The sequence below is a fragment of the Bidens hawaiensis genome, unplaced genomic scaffold (assembly GCF_021521415.1).
Source record: "Bidens hawaiensis isolate Kalapana, Puna unplaced genomic scaffold, B.hawaiensis_p1.1 tig00017490_1, whole genome shotgun sequence".
In the NCBI taxonomy this organism is placed as follows: Eukaryota; Viridiplantae; Streptophyta; class Magnoliopsida; order Asterales; family Asteraceae; genus Bidens; species Bidens hawaiensis.
The window spans coordinates 331,328-346,501 of NW_027492650.1; the positions used below are offsets into that span (position 1 = coordinate 331,328).

The window sequence follows — 15,174 nt, forward strand, 5'->3', positions numbered from 1 at the left end:
TTTTTTACTGACTACGTTATCTGCCCGGCGCGGTGTTTTACCTGGCTTTATAACTAAGATCAATTATTATTGGAATAAAAGGATTTGGCTAAACAAGCTGTCAATGGGCAGTTGGGTCAGCCCCCGCCTATAGACTTCATTCACTCCTATATTAACCCCCTTTCCCCAACACCCACATTCACAACTCACTTCACCTTCTTTGCTTTTCCATTAATATTATTGTTGTGGCAATGGAATCAATGAAGATGAAGCTCTTTGCTGCCGTGGTTGTTATGTTGTTGGCCGTCACTAATGTGGCAGCTCAAGATGCTCCGGCCGCCGCACCTGGCCCCGCCTCCACCGCCACCGGTGTCTTTGTCCCTACCGCCGTCGCTTCCGTTGTCGCTATTTCGTTGGGCTTCTTATTTTAAATTGATATGTTGCTGTTACACATTTTTTTAATGTGAGTTTATTCTTTGTTGATGTATTTATGATTATTATAATTTAATAGATTTCATTTGTGATGTTGATTTCCATATTATCATTTTCATGTGTTCATACTTCATGTCGATTTATTAATATTGTGTGATTAACTATAAGTTTTTGCTTTATGAACAATTTTGAGTATAAGTTGATGTAGGTAAACTTGTAAGACGTTAAACATGTGACAAAAGTAAAAGATCATTCTACGATAATATAGTAAGTTTAAATTTTAATCTATATAATAGCGAATGTTTATTCTTTAGAAATTAATTAACGGAATCACGGAAGGTAAACCAAGAAATTTATAGAACGATTTTATCACAAGTTAAACTTTTTAACTCCTAAGCTAATCAAATAACCAATAACATAAAGTATACCGAAATAGAACCAAGAAAAATAAAACAGGCAGTTTCTTTTATATCCGTATAAAACCTTGTGTGTGAAGACATCGACTGAGTATAATGTTTTATTTTCAAATTCGTGTTGTACCCGGCCAGATCATGAGAATATTCAGTGTAATCACATTTGGGTTTCGGACTCATTTGTTAAGTATTGTCATCAGATGACACTAGAGAATGCTTTTAGTGTTATATAGCTTCCAATTCTTGTCCTTTTTTTTTTTTTGTAATTTATGAATAATGGTCTTGATTCACCATAAGTATATGAATAACTAACATCTAAAAAAATAACGGATCTATAACTGATAGTTTTATTGTTGATTTATGTTTTAAACATAATTTTTTTTATATAAAATTGATATATACACCGAATCTTTGGTGTTTTTTAGCGTTGGTTGAACGTGTGTAGTTTATTGTCCAGTGAACTAGTGATTGAAAACACACAATCAAAGTATGATATTTGTGTCCAACAACACATGATGGTACAACATGAATACATGATTGTGTACAGCTGGGAATGGGAGGGCCACGTCTTTGTTGACATCATTGCTTAGCTTTACAAACAACAAACAATGGTTTTTTACTTCTTAATTTATAAATCATTACTATATTTTCCCACTATGTTTGCTAAAGCGGTCACCACTTTGATGGGGGTGGTTATAAAATTTTCTTTGTAAGAAGGTTATGGGTTCGAGTTATAAAAGAGAGAATTTTGTCGGTACCTATTACATGATTATGAGGGTTAGGTGTTAAAAAAAAATCGCACTCATTCAAATAATTTCTTTTAACTTTTATTTATTTGATTGATTTTTAAGAATTATAAGTTTGCATAACCAATTTACCATATAGCATTGCTATACGTCAAGTAGTAAATACTCAAGAACTACACGTATGTATACCATGGCTAAAACAATATTTTACATACAAATATATATTCATAAGACATAAGACAAAATGACAAAACATGTCCTTTATGTTTTCATGGTTTTTCAATAGTCGTCATTTGAAAAACTTAATGACTGAAAACATCCTTTATGTTCAAAAAACGTTGCACGGTTCATCCTTTTTACTAACGAGGGTTAGTTTTTCTCGTTAAATTCAATCATGTGCATCCCATGTAAGGGCAATTTAGTCTTTTTACCCCCTCAAGGGTTATTTGTGTAATTAACTTAAAATTTTTGAACTTTAAATAAATAAAAGTTTTTTTTATTTTTAATCATTATCTTCTGACCCAAATATTCATAACCCACCACCACCACCACCACCACAAAATTGATACTAAAGTAATATAAGTATAATATGTATACATAAATATGTATGTACAGAAATACAATCTATTATATGCAGTTACTGTCACACCCCGGCTTAGGGCCTAGATGTATGACCAATAGTTGGTACCTATTTTGTAAATATATCAGAGTTGCGGTTTATTTTAGCGGAAGACTTTGGTTATAATTAAATATTAATTTATTTGAAAGCTTCCCGGATAATAAATACCCGAGTGTTTGATTTATAAATCATGTTTAAATCTTGTTTATAATATTATAATAATTTAAAACTGAGCCATCATTACCTTGCGAGTATCTAACTCCATGAATGTCTATAATGTCTTGATACTTGTGCTAATCTGTTTCCCTGAAATGTGGGGAAAAATACGTCAGCGATATGCTGGTGAACACGCATGACTCAATAAAACATTTTGATTGACGATCATAATACAAACATAGTTTTCTTAACAACCTCAGCGGAAGCATTACTACTTCCGGTATATGTACCACTGCCCTACACACATAACGGTATTCTCCGAGCCAAACGGCCCTGAACAGAGAACTTGTCATGACCGTTGCAGCCGCGGCTTCTTTTCCTTTGATTGATTGATTGGGCTTTAACAGTTATGTTTGGATCCAGACACATGTGTATTCGGTCTGAGCTGATTTTATTCTCTACTTTGTATCATAACGTTTTAGATATCACATGATCTCATGTAGACATTTGATTGACTCGTTAAGACAAACACATGTTCATCTTAGCGAGTATAAATATGTTTTTACTGATTGAAAAGGTTAACGTATTCACGTTATAAAAGGTTTGAACGTATTCACTTGTGATTGTCTGTTCTGAATGATATGGTGATCTCGTTTGAAACCGTGATTGTGAATGAATGATTGATTGATTGACTGATTGATTGATTAATTGACCTATAATAAAATAGGTATATAAATATCCAGATCGTTACTTGATACGGCTACAGACCCTTAGTCTGGTTTTGATAGCTTTAAATCTTGATTGATCATTTGTTTGAATAAAATATTGAGACCTGTAGTCTTTTTATTTATTTACCAAATCATATGCTGAGTTTTTTCTTCATGAAGAAACATCTATAATCTGTTTCTTCTTCAAGAAGAAACATTCATTGACTGCTAGTATTGAATGTAAAATCTTATGTTTCTTAATCATAAAGAAACGATGTTTTTACTATATTCCTTGCGTATGAAATGCTATGTTTCTTAATCGTTAAGAAACCATATTTTGACTATATCCTTATGAATGAAAATATATGTTTCTTAATTTTAAAGAAACATTACTATAATCCTTGTATGTTAAAGCATATGTAAACATATTTATGAACAAGGTTTGGGCCATATCCCTAACTATGGTCTAAGCCATATAATATAGTAATAAAAGAATGACTTAGGCAGAACCCCTACCTTACACGGGTATTCGGAGTTAGATACCTAAGTTTGTACGAGCAGCACTTCTACTCTATGTCGCGTACTAGTGCTTAAATTGTCAGTACTTGGGGCTTAGCACGAACTTCGAGGTTGGCACGCAAAACGAGGCGACATGTGGTGGCCGTCATGACGTGCACGTACTTCGAGATAGAATGTCGGGTTATTTTCGGATGGCACGCACTTCGAGGTATCGTCGGTGTATGGCATGGATTACGAGGTGACGTTGTCGGGTCGGCATGGAAACCGAGGTAGTGAGACATTTCGTCCGAGCCCGAGCCCGTGCGCGTCGGGTGCTTCGCACCCTCCGCTAGGACCACTGGGTGCATGCTAGGCATATAAGAATATTATAATGGAATTTTATCTCTTTATAAAGAGCTTCCAAATCTTTACCACTTTCCATGTGAGATGGATTTTAACTTCCTTATTTATACCCATGTGGAAAGCTTCAACTTTCTTTCATCTTTCAATGTGGGATGAAATTTCCTTATTCCATATCCTTAACATTAGATAACTTTATTTATAGAATATTTTTATTTTCTTATAGAATATTTATATTTTTATTATTTAAATTTTCTCATTATTTATTTTAGAGAATGATTTTGATCCTTCAACTTTGCTAAGTTGTCAAATTTGGACCAAAATTTTAGGGATGTTACAGTTACCACCGTGGCACCATCTCCGGCAACACCACTTTGTTGGTTCGTCTTCGGCCGGCAATCGTCACCGTCACACCACCAGAAACCACCACCACCAATCAACTATACCTTAACAGCCACAAAACCACCACCATCAATATATTATACCCTCCTATGCCACCTCGTCGGAACCTTAGAAATGGTCGGAATCACACAAAATTTAGCCCCAAAACACCTTGAAACAATGACAAAGGCTTTATAGTTACCGACGGCATAGATGCATAGATGAAAACTGGAACCCCGATCTTCAATTTCACGCCAAACGGGGCATTGAGGAAGTTATATAGGGTTTCGATGGCTAGGGTTTCGGTAGCGGTGATGTCGGAAAAGGCGATGACGTTTGCCTTGAGGATTGGTCGGGCCGGTGTCATAGGTGGCGGCGGATCTGACAGTGTCTATGACGCTGGCCTTGAGGATTAGTCGGGCCTTGAGTATTGGCGAAGACGGAGATGCCGGTGTCATTGGTAGTGGCGGATCTGACGATGTTGATGTGGTGGTTGAGTGGTCGGAGATGGCGACGGCGGCAGTGGTGGTTGAGTGGTCGGAGATGGCGACGGCAGTGGTGTAGAGAAAGAGAGGATGATGTTGGAGGTTGATTTGGAGAGAGAGAGAGAGAGAGAGAGAGAGGATTTATCTTTAAAAGACAAAATGGCTGGATAATGAAATTACATATTTACTCTCACGTACTTCGAGATAGAATGTCGGGTTATTTTCGGATGGCACGCACTTCGAGGTATCGTCGGTGTATGGCATGGATTACGAGGTGACGTTGTCGGGTCGGCATGGAAACCGAGGTAGTGAGACATTTCGCCCGAGCCCGAGCCCGTGCGCGTCGGGTGCTTCGCACCCTCCGCTAGGACCACTGGGTGCATGCTAGGCATATAAGAATATTATAATGGAATTTTATCTCTTTATAAAGAGCTTCCAAATCTTTACCACTTTCCATGTGAGATTGATTTTAACTTCCTTATTTATACCCATGTGGAAAGCTTCAACTTTCTTTCATCTTTCAATGTGGGATGAAATTTCCTTATTCCATATCCTTAACATTAGATAACTTTATTTATAGAATATTTTTATTTTCTTATAGAATATTTATATTTTTATTATTTAAATTTTCTCATTATTTATTTTAGAGAATGATTTTGATCCTTCAACTTTACTAAGTTGTCAAATTTGGACCAAAATTTTAGGGATGTTACAGTTACCACCGTGGCACCATCTCCGGCAACACCACTTTGTTGGTTCGTCTTCGGCCGGCAATCGTCACCGTCACACCACCAGAAACCACCACCACCAATCAACTATACCTTAACAGCCACAAAACCACCACCATCAATATATTATACCCTCCTATGCCACCTCGTCGGAACCTTAGAAATGGTCGGAATCACACAAAATTTAGCCCCAAAACACCTTGAAACAATGACAAAGGCTTTATAGTTACCGACGGCATAGATGCATAGATGAAAACTGGAACCCCGATCTTCAATTTCACGCCAAACGGGGCATTGAGGAAGTTATATAGGGTTTCGATGGCTAGGGTTTCGGTAGCGGTGATGTCGGAAAAGGCGATGACGTTTGCCTTGAGGATTGGTCGGGCCGGTGTCATATGTGGCGGCGGATCTGACAGTGTCTATGACGCTGGCCTTGAGGATTAGTCGGGCCTTGAGTATTGGCGAAGACGGAGATGCCGGTGTCATTGGTAGTGGCGGATCTGACGATGTTGATGTGGTGGTTGAGTGGTCGGAGATGGCGACGGCGGCAGTGGTGGTTGAGTGGTCGGAGATGGCGACGGCAGTGGTGTAGAGAAAGAGAGGATGATGTTGGAGGTTGATTTGGAGAGAGAGAGAGAGAGAGAGAGAGAGAGGATTTATCTTTAAAAGACAAAATGGCTGGATAATGAAATTACATATTTACTCTCACGTGCAGGTCATGTGATCAGAGTTAACGGAAAAATTTAACTGTGTTAGTGGAAAAGGACGTAACGTGCAACATTTTGGAAACACATAATATGATTTCCGTCATTAAGTTTTCCAAAGGACTTAATAATGGTGTTTTCTTCCCATATACATATTATTATTATTTGTATTATTATTTACTGTTGGACTTTGATTTCCATATATTGCCCCAGACATATGTATTCTATAGCTGAGGGTCTCTCTGGAAGCCACCTCTTTATCCATATTGATAGAGATACGATGTGCCTACATCCCACCGTCCCCAGACCCTACTTATAGCTTTGCTGTTGGTATGATTTCACTGGATATGATTGTATGATTGATTGATTGATTGAAGTTTTCCAAAGAACAACTATTGAAAAACCATAAAAACATAAAAAACATGTTTTGCCATTTTGTCTATTCATAATTAAATAAGAAAAAACACATTTGTTTTTAAGACCAGTCAACTTAAATGATTGGTATAAACAGTTAATAAATGAAAACATAATAGATGAATCCAAATAATATGACTGGTGTGTAAAATTTTACCCTTAAACTTACAAGTTAATAAACTTATGGTGCGAAGTAAACAAAGCGCCAAATAACTTTAGAATTTTCATTTCTGATTGCCAATTGGCAAAATTTATTTATTTATATGCTAAATTTGACCAAGTACATATTGTAAAGCTTGTATACAACTTTCTGTGCAAACAAGAGAGATACTTGCCTACTTGATCTTTGTATGAAAACATTACAAATTAAGTCAAGATTGTGCTAAACGGAATGAAACGCTCAACGGGTCAAAACCGGTTAAATTCATTGATATTGAAAAGGCTAAGACTAATATGTTTTTAAAAATGGTTGATGACTTTAGATATAAAAAATAAGTATATTATATATAAGATATAAAATTGATAGTTTACGGGTAAAATTGAAGTTAAATGAATAAGATATGGAAGTTCAAAGTGAAACTTGAAAGAGAGAATTGAGTGCAAAGTTGATCCACAAAGGTTGGTGACCAAACAATGAAGCTAGAGAATTAAAAGTAAAGAGCTAAAATGTTTGTTAAACTCATACGTTTAGTTTGTGGGTGAGGTCCTTAATTCCGGAGCTGCTGTTGACTGCCTATGGTGGCACATTCACATCACTCTTATAACTTTATTATTATAAATGTAAAAGCAGGTAATGGTGTAACGGTTTGTTGTTGTAAAAGAAATGAATATTTTTAAGGAAGTTTGAAATCTGATATGAAAATGATGCGACAGTTTGTGATTATGGATGCTCTAACAGCATCCTCAAAGGTCGGACACCGCTAGACGACAATGTCACAACCACCCCCACCTTTCTCCCCTTCTCCCTCCCCTTCTCTCTCCTCTTCGCAATCATTCGGACGCTGGCATTGCCCTCTCTCTTTTTGTCTTCGTCTTGCATAGAAGAACGCAACTGTTGCAAAAACGGGTCTTTCAGTAGTAGGCGGCATCCCCTCTTAGTTTTAAGTAAGCGGAACCATTCCGTTTTGGTTCTTCTCCACATTCTTACCGGGCTATCCAGGGATTTTCCTATGATTTTAGAAACTGAAATTTTGATATAGAAGAATCTCCTTATTTCTGAATAGATTATAGCATCATTTTCTTTCAAAGATATGAAATCACCTTGGGAAACTTGAAAAGGGATATATGAAGTGGATGCAGCGGTAAAACGAGAATGAAGATCGATCACGTTGATTCAACGAATACCGTGATGAACTTCCAAAACCCTAAAATCCCACCCAAAGGTCAGGGAAATTGAAGAGAAAAAGTAATTATTATCAAATTCAAGTCTGCATTTTGAAATTACATAACCAACATATAAATAAGAGTTCTAATATGAAATGGGCCTAAACGGGCCATGGTCCAAACACAAACCCAAAAATAAAAACATAAAAAGTGTTGAAAAAAACAATAAAAGGCCCATAACTTTATTTAGGAGTCGTTTTTGGGCTTCGGACAGGGGCCAAACCGCGGCGGTTTGCCACAATGGGCTCCTCGTCTCAAGCTTCGATTTGACTGGTAATAGGCTTAAAACGGAGCTTCGTGGGCCAAGTTATGCCCGTTTTCGTGGGCCACCTTTGGAGACACGATCATGGGCCTCCAAATATAACATGGTCTGTTCGTCAATACTTGGGCCTTCATCATTCCCTCCTGGATAGACAAAATTCGACCTCGAATCTGCAATGACCTCATCATCAGACGAATCCCCATAAAATGGCAGCAAGTGTTTGACATTAAAAACATCTGAACAACGAATATGACTTGGTAACTTCAGACGGTAAGCATTCGGATTTATTTTCTGCACAATCTCCACTGGCCCAATTTTCTTGGCTGACAATTTGTTATACTCCCCAACTGAAAAACGATCTTTAGTTAAAACAACCCACACAAAGTCTCCTACTTCAAAATCAACTTGTCTTCGCTTTTGATCAGCAGCCTGCTTGTACTTTGAATTGGCTTGAACCAGGTTGTCATGCACATCTTTATGAACCTCATGTAGTCCTTCAACAAAATCTTTCACCTTCTTAGGTACAGAACCAGGAACAGGAAGTGACATCAGGTCAAGGGGACCCCGTGGCTGAGCAGAATAAACCACCTGAAAAGGACTAAACCCGGTACTTCTATTGACATCATGATTATGAGCAAACTCAGCTTGACATAGCTTTTGATCCCAAGACTTCACATGATCACCCACAAGACATCGTAAAAAATTACCAAGTGACCGATTAACAACCTCCGTTTGCCCATCCGTTTGAGGGTGATAGGCACTACTGAAGTTAAGCTGAGTATTCACCATTTTCCATAGGCTGCGCCAAAAATGACTCAAGAAACGAGTGTCCCAGTCAGAAACAATTGAAGATGGCAAATCATGCAAACAGTAAACATCCCGAAAGAATAATTGAGCCACATTAACTGCATCTGTCGTCTTATTGCAAGGAATGAAGTGCACCATCTTAGAGAAACGATCAACAACAACAAAGATCGAATCGTTACCCCCGCTGAGTCCGAGGTAACCCCAACACAAAATCCATACTAATATCAGTCCAAGGCTGCAAAGGGACTGGCAAAGGCGTATAAAGACCCGCATTAGTGGCCACACCCTTTGAAACTTGGCAAATTCGACACCTTTTAACATAACGATCTACTTTTTTCCTCATAGTAGGCCAAAAGTAGGAAGACTGCACCAAATGTAAAGTACGGTCACGACCAACATGACCCTCCCCATGTAACTCCTGAATAATTTTCAACCGAAGACTGGTGTCAGGAATACATAGCTGATTCCCTTTGAACAAAAACCCATCATGCAAAAGAAAGTCTGACTTCTGACCCGCTTGCACATCCTGCAACACAACTGAAAAATACGGGTCAGTGGTTAACTGTTCACGAATAACATCCAACCCCAGCACATTGATTCTCACAGAAACAAGCAGATTTCCCCTCCTGCTCAAGGCATCAGCAACACGGTTCGAAACACCAGTTTTGTGCTTGACCACAAAAGTAAACTTTTCAAGAAATGATAACCAACGACCGTGCTTATGAGATATCTTGTCTTGCGTGCGAATATGCCTTAGAGAATCATGATCAGTAAATAAAACAAACTCTTTGTGAAACAAATAGTGACGCCAATACTTTACAGCTTGGACCATTGCATAAAACTCCAGGTCATAAGTACTATATCTCAACTTTGCCCTTGTCAACTTCTCACTAAAATAAGCAATTACTGAGGACCCCGCCAATCCCAACCTTCGAGGCATCAGTATGAAGTTCAAAAACTTGTGAAAAGTTAGGCAATACCAGAATTGGTGCGGTAGTGAGTTTTTCCTTGATAATCTGAAAAGCTAACTCTGCTCCCTCCTTCCATACATATGTCTTTCCCATCATGCAATCTGTCATAGGGACCATAATGGAACTGAAGTGTGGAATAAACCGCCTATAAAAAGAAGCAAGCCCATGAAAACTGCGGACTTCAGTAATGGTGGTAGGAGTTGGCCAGTTTTGAACAGCTGCAACTTTAGATTCATCCACCTGTATTTCATCACCTAAAATAACATACCCTAAGAACAAAACTTTTGGGGTCATGAACACACATTTCTTTGTTACTGCATAGAAACTGTCTCTGCGAAGCAAGGCCAAAATCTTCTTGACATGCACGGCATGCTCACTGAAAGAAGCACTATAAATAAGAATATCATCAAAATATACCACCACAAACTTCCCAATAAAAGGCCTGAGCAACTGATTCATCACACGCATAAAAGTACTTGGCGCGTTTGATAAACCAAAAGGTAGGGGTGTCAATTCTTGACACGACCCGAAACCTAACCCGAACCCGACACGAAAAAAAAACAGGTTTTGGGTTGGCTAACACGACCCATTTAAAAAACGGGTCGGGTTCGGGTTGACCTGTTTTCTAAACAGGTCGGGTTCGGGTTGACCTATATAAAAACGGGTTGACCCGTTAACCCGTTTAATTTTAGATAGTTTTTAACTAATTTTATATTCCCTCTTTAGTTTTAAAATGTGCTGAAGAATTTAATTATTTTTCATTCCCTGTATTACCTTTTTAGGTATCCTCTTAAATTCTATTTTTTGTGAACGACACTTTCAAGTTATCAACCAAAATTTCATTACCCAAGACGCATTTCTTCCATCCATTCACCAATATGCATGAACATATCGTCAAATCCATCTATATCTAAATTGACTCGTGCATAAATTTCATTTGAATTTTGCAATATATGGTTTGATTTTATTATAATTTGTATGTCTGATTATATAAATTAACTTGTTTAAAAAATATGGGTTAAATGGGTCGTGTTCGGGTCGACCTGAATTTATGTGTGTGCGGGTTAGGGTTGACATATTTGACACAAATAATAATATGGGTCGGGTTCGGGTTGCACATTTCAACCCGTCAACCTGCCAACCCGCAACCTGTTAACCTGCCAACCCGACACGTTTGACACCCCTACCAAAAGGCATCACCAACCACTCATACAACCCTTCACGAGTCTTAAAGGCTGTTTTCCACTCTCCCCAAGTCTAATACGAATCTGGTAATAACCACTCTTCAAATCCAACTTTGTGAAAATAGTGACACCACTAATCTGGTCAAGCAAATCATCAAGTCGAGGAATAGGAAACCTATACCTCACAGTAATCTTGTTGATGGCTTGACTATCGACACACATCCGCCTGGTGCCATCCTTCTTTGGAGTTAACAAAGCAGGAACCGCACAAGGGCTCATACTTTCACGAACATGACCCTTAGAGATCAACTCCTCAACCTGTCTACGCAACTCCTCATGCTCTCTCGGGCTCATCCTGTAATGGGGCCTATTGGGCAATTGTGAACCAGGCTCCAAATCAATATGATGTTGGATGTCACGCAAAGGTGGCAGCCCATCCGGCAAGTCATCAGGGAAAACATCAGAAAATTCCTCAAGTAAAGGAATCATAGATTCAGGAATCTCAACTTCCTTGGGCACCGGTTTCCCTATCAAAACAAACACATTGTCTGCCTCCACCAACTCATCTTCAAACTGACTAATGGTCAACAGGTTACCCGGCTGCTTTGTGGCTAGCTGCTTAGGCTTGCTAGGAACAAGCGTTATCTTTACCCCACCAAACATGAAGCTATAAGAATTTGACCGTCCGTCATGTTCTATACTTCGATCATACTCCCAAGGTCTACCCAACAACAAGTGACACACATCCATAGGAACCACATCACACACAACATCATCTTTATATGTGGTCCCGATAGAAAAAGAAACAAGGGCTTTTTTAGAGACCACTACCTCTCCCCCCCTCCCCTTTTAAGCCATTGAAGCTTATAAGGTTTGTGGTGACTCTCCGTCTTCAAGGCCAACTTTTGGACTACCTCTTCAGAAATCAGATTGTCACAGCTTCCAGAATCAATAACAAACGTGCAACCTTCCCCAAAATGGTACATGTGGAGTGGAAGATATTATGTTTAACCAATTCGTCTCCATCAGCCTTTGGTGTATAGCAAGAACGCCTAACCAACAAATTCACCCCCACATCACTGGTCACAAACTCCTCCTCGTACACGGGTTCTTCATCATACTCTGGGGCCTTTTCATATTCTTCATACTGTTCATCTTCGGATTCAACAAGCAAGTGCCTCTTACCCGCTTGTTTACAGTCAACTTGCCGATGAACCGTCTCACCACATTTGAAACACTTCACCTCGCTACTACTAGTGTGACATCTGCCCGATCCGACCCGACCCAGGTACCCGTTTCTCTGACCCGATCTCTTTCTTTTATTATTTAATATTTATACTTATATTTTATTTTTAATAATAATAATATATATTTCCTTCCCGCCTCTTTCTCTCTCTTTCTTTCCGCCGTCCCCTCCCTCTTCCTTCTCTCTTTCCGCCTTCTTTTCCCTCTTGTCGTCGTCCCGCCCTTACGCCTTGTTTCCCTCTTTCTTCTAACTCTTTGCTTGTCCTTTGGTTCTTCCCGCCTAAGGATGTCTGCAGCTCCACGCGCCAGACTCCTTACATGGAAGCCTGCGTGAAGACATCTTGTTCCTGCGATGCGTGAAGAGAACTCTTCTCGCAGCGCGCTAAGAATGCATGTTCTTCCCGCAATGCGCTAAGAATGCATGTTCTTCCCGCAATGCGCTAAGAATGTATGTTCTTCCCGCGATGCGCTTAGAATTCTAGTTCTTCACGCAGCACGCTAAGGATTTGTGATTCTTCCCGCAGTGCGCTAAGGATTGTTGTGCCAGCCTTCGCGCTCGCGCACTCATCCTTCCCGCGCTTAACCCTTGTATCTTCTGTTTATTCTAGCCGTTTGCTTTTGTAAATGTCTTTTCTTCTGAGCTGTTGACCTAACCTATCTAATGTCTGAATAGTTACTTTCGGCGCAGCATGCGTACCAACCCCATTGGTTGGTAGAAAAAGTGACTGACATTATCTTTTGAGATCTGCTTTTTCCATGCTTGACCAGTAACTTTATCTGTCCTCTCCCATGCCTTTTTCTGAATCCTGTCAGCCTTTTTCTCTTTTTCCCTGCTACCATATCTTTTGATATCTTTACTTTTCAGAACTTTTTACTGTTGATATCTTTTCTTTTACTTTTGGAGATCTTTTCTAGGGTTTGTGTCCCCTAGGGTTTGCCTATATATAGTACTATTTTCTTAACACTTCACACACTACACTTATTCTCTTCCTCCCTTTTTGCTCTCTGCCGTTGTTCTTCAGCCGCCTCCCTCCTCTCTTGCCTCCGTCTTCCTCCCTGTTCTGCCCTGCTTTTCCGGTAATATATATACATAATAATTTACTTATTAATTATGCTAACTTATAATCAAGACTTAAAACCGATCATTAAAACAATAATCTTGTTTATAGGTTAACTTGTGCTTGTTTAAAGTTGGTTCTTGCTTTATCTATCATCGCATCTTTATCAAGTGAGTAATCTCGTACCTAATCCCTTTTTGCTTTTAATGTTTTGGGATGTTCATGTGTTCATACAAACTTAGAGTCTTAAACTTGTTTATGAACTTTAGTCGCGCAGTATCCCATGTGTTGAGGACGTAGACTTGGCTGTTTATTTGTATGTGTGGATCATTAACCGTCTTGTCGGTCTATTCCGCAGTTTTCATGGTACCATTAGATGAACACGGGAGAACTATCGTTTATGATTTTCTCTTTTGTTACACTTGCACAGTTAGTCTTGTTTGTGAGCTCAATTGTGAGCACTGGCAGTCTTGTCTCTTAGAGTTGGTCCCGATCAGATTACACCCTTGTTGAAAACCAGACATACACATGTTGCGCGCAGATTTATTGTTATCTATGTATTGTATTAAACTTGATTTCTCACCAACACGCAAGTGTTTGACGTTTATTTTAACACATGTTCAGGTTTGCTGTAGCTACATTTGGAGCTTGTGGACACATAGGACATTTTTACTTTTGGACCTAGATTAAAATGTATCAAGACAAGTTATTGCTGTTCGAATATTTTGATTTATAATATATTGATTTATGTTGGTTTATTTATATCTTATGTATACGTTGCGCATGCGTGAATGAATATATTTATTAAATATTGACACCCAATAGTGTCACGAGTAATGAAACAATATGTGGCGCCCCGATGTATAATCCGCCTTTGGTCGGGGTGTTACAGATTGGTATCAGAGCTCGTTGACTTTAGGATAGGTGGTTCGACGTAACGGCCTAGAATACCTAAGAGTCCCTTCTCGCGCATGAGAGAAATCTCATGTTTGCACGCTTATTGTTAATTACTCGTTATTTATGAATATGCTCGCACTTGCGCAGTATATGATTTTATGTTTTATTTCGCGATATTTCGATTTTTGCTGAATTTCGATTTTTATTGATTTTTCTTGCCTATTCGTTTGTTGGGATTTGAAGATCCGAAAAGTCATGGTGATACATGAATAGTTGATTTTCAATTTCCATTTACGATTATGTTCTGAGGTTGGAGACTTGAAAAGTCATGGTGATACATGAATTGTCAACCTCCAATACTCATTTTCTTGTATATTTTATATTGAAGATTGGAAAGTCATGGTGATACATGAATCGTCAATCTCCAATACTCGTTTACTCGTATATTTTAAATTGGGAATTCGGAAAGTCATGGTGATACATGAATTGTCGATTTCTGATTCGAATTTGTTACCTTTATTAAGTCCGCATTTAAAGTCATTTATTTTACTTTAACTTTTGACTGTAACTGACTCCGTGAAACCAAGCTTTATAAGATTAAAACTTTGCGCTAAAACCAAGATATTAACTAAAATTAAAACTTTTATAGAATGCCTCCGCTATCTCGCCGATTTCAGAGAAGAGAAGCCTCGCGCATGCGTAGACAGCAACGTTCCCAGGAAATGGCCGCCGTGATAGCCCAAGC

At 38.7% G+C, this 15,174-nt stretch overlaps 1 long non-coding RNA gene across 1 annotated transcript; it reads left to right on the top strand.

The window, feature by feature from the left end:
• The first annotated feature begins 10,408 nt into the window (after positions 1-10,408).
• Positions 10,409-11,784, top strand: LOC143554056 (uncharacterized). The gene is made up of 2 exons (XR_013138930.1): positions 10,409-10,545; positions 11,239-11,784. It is a non-coding gene; the product is annotated as an uncharacterized LOC143554056 (long non-coding RNA).
• Positions 11,785-15,174: the final 3,390 nt, after the last annotated feature.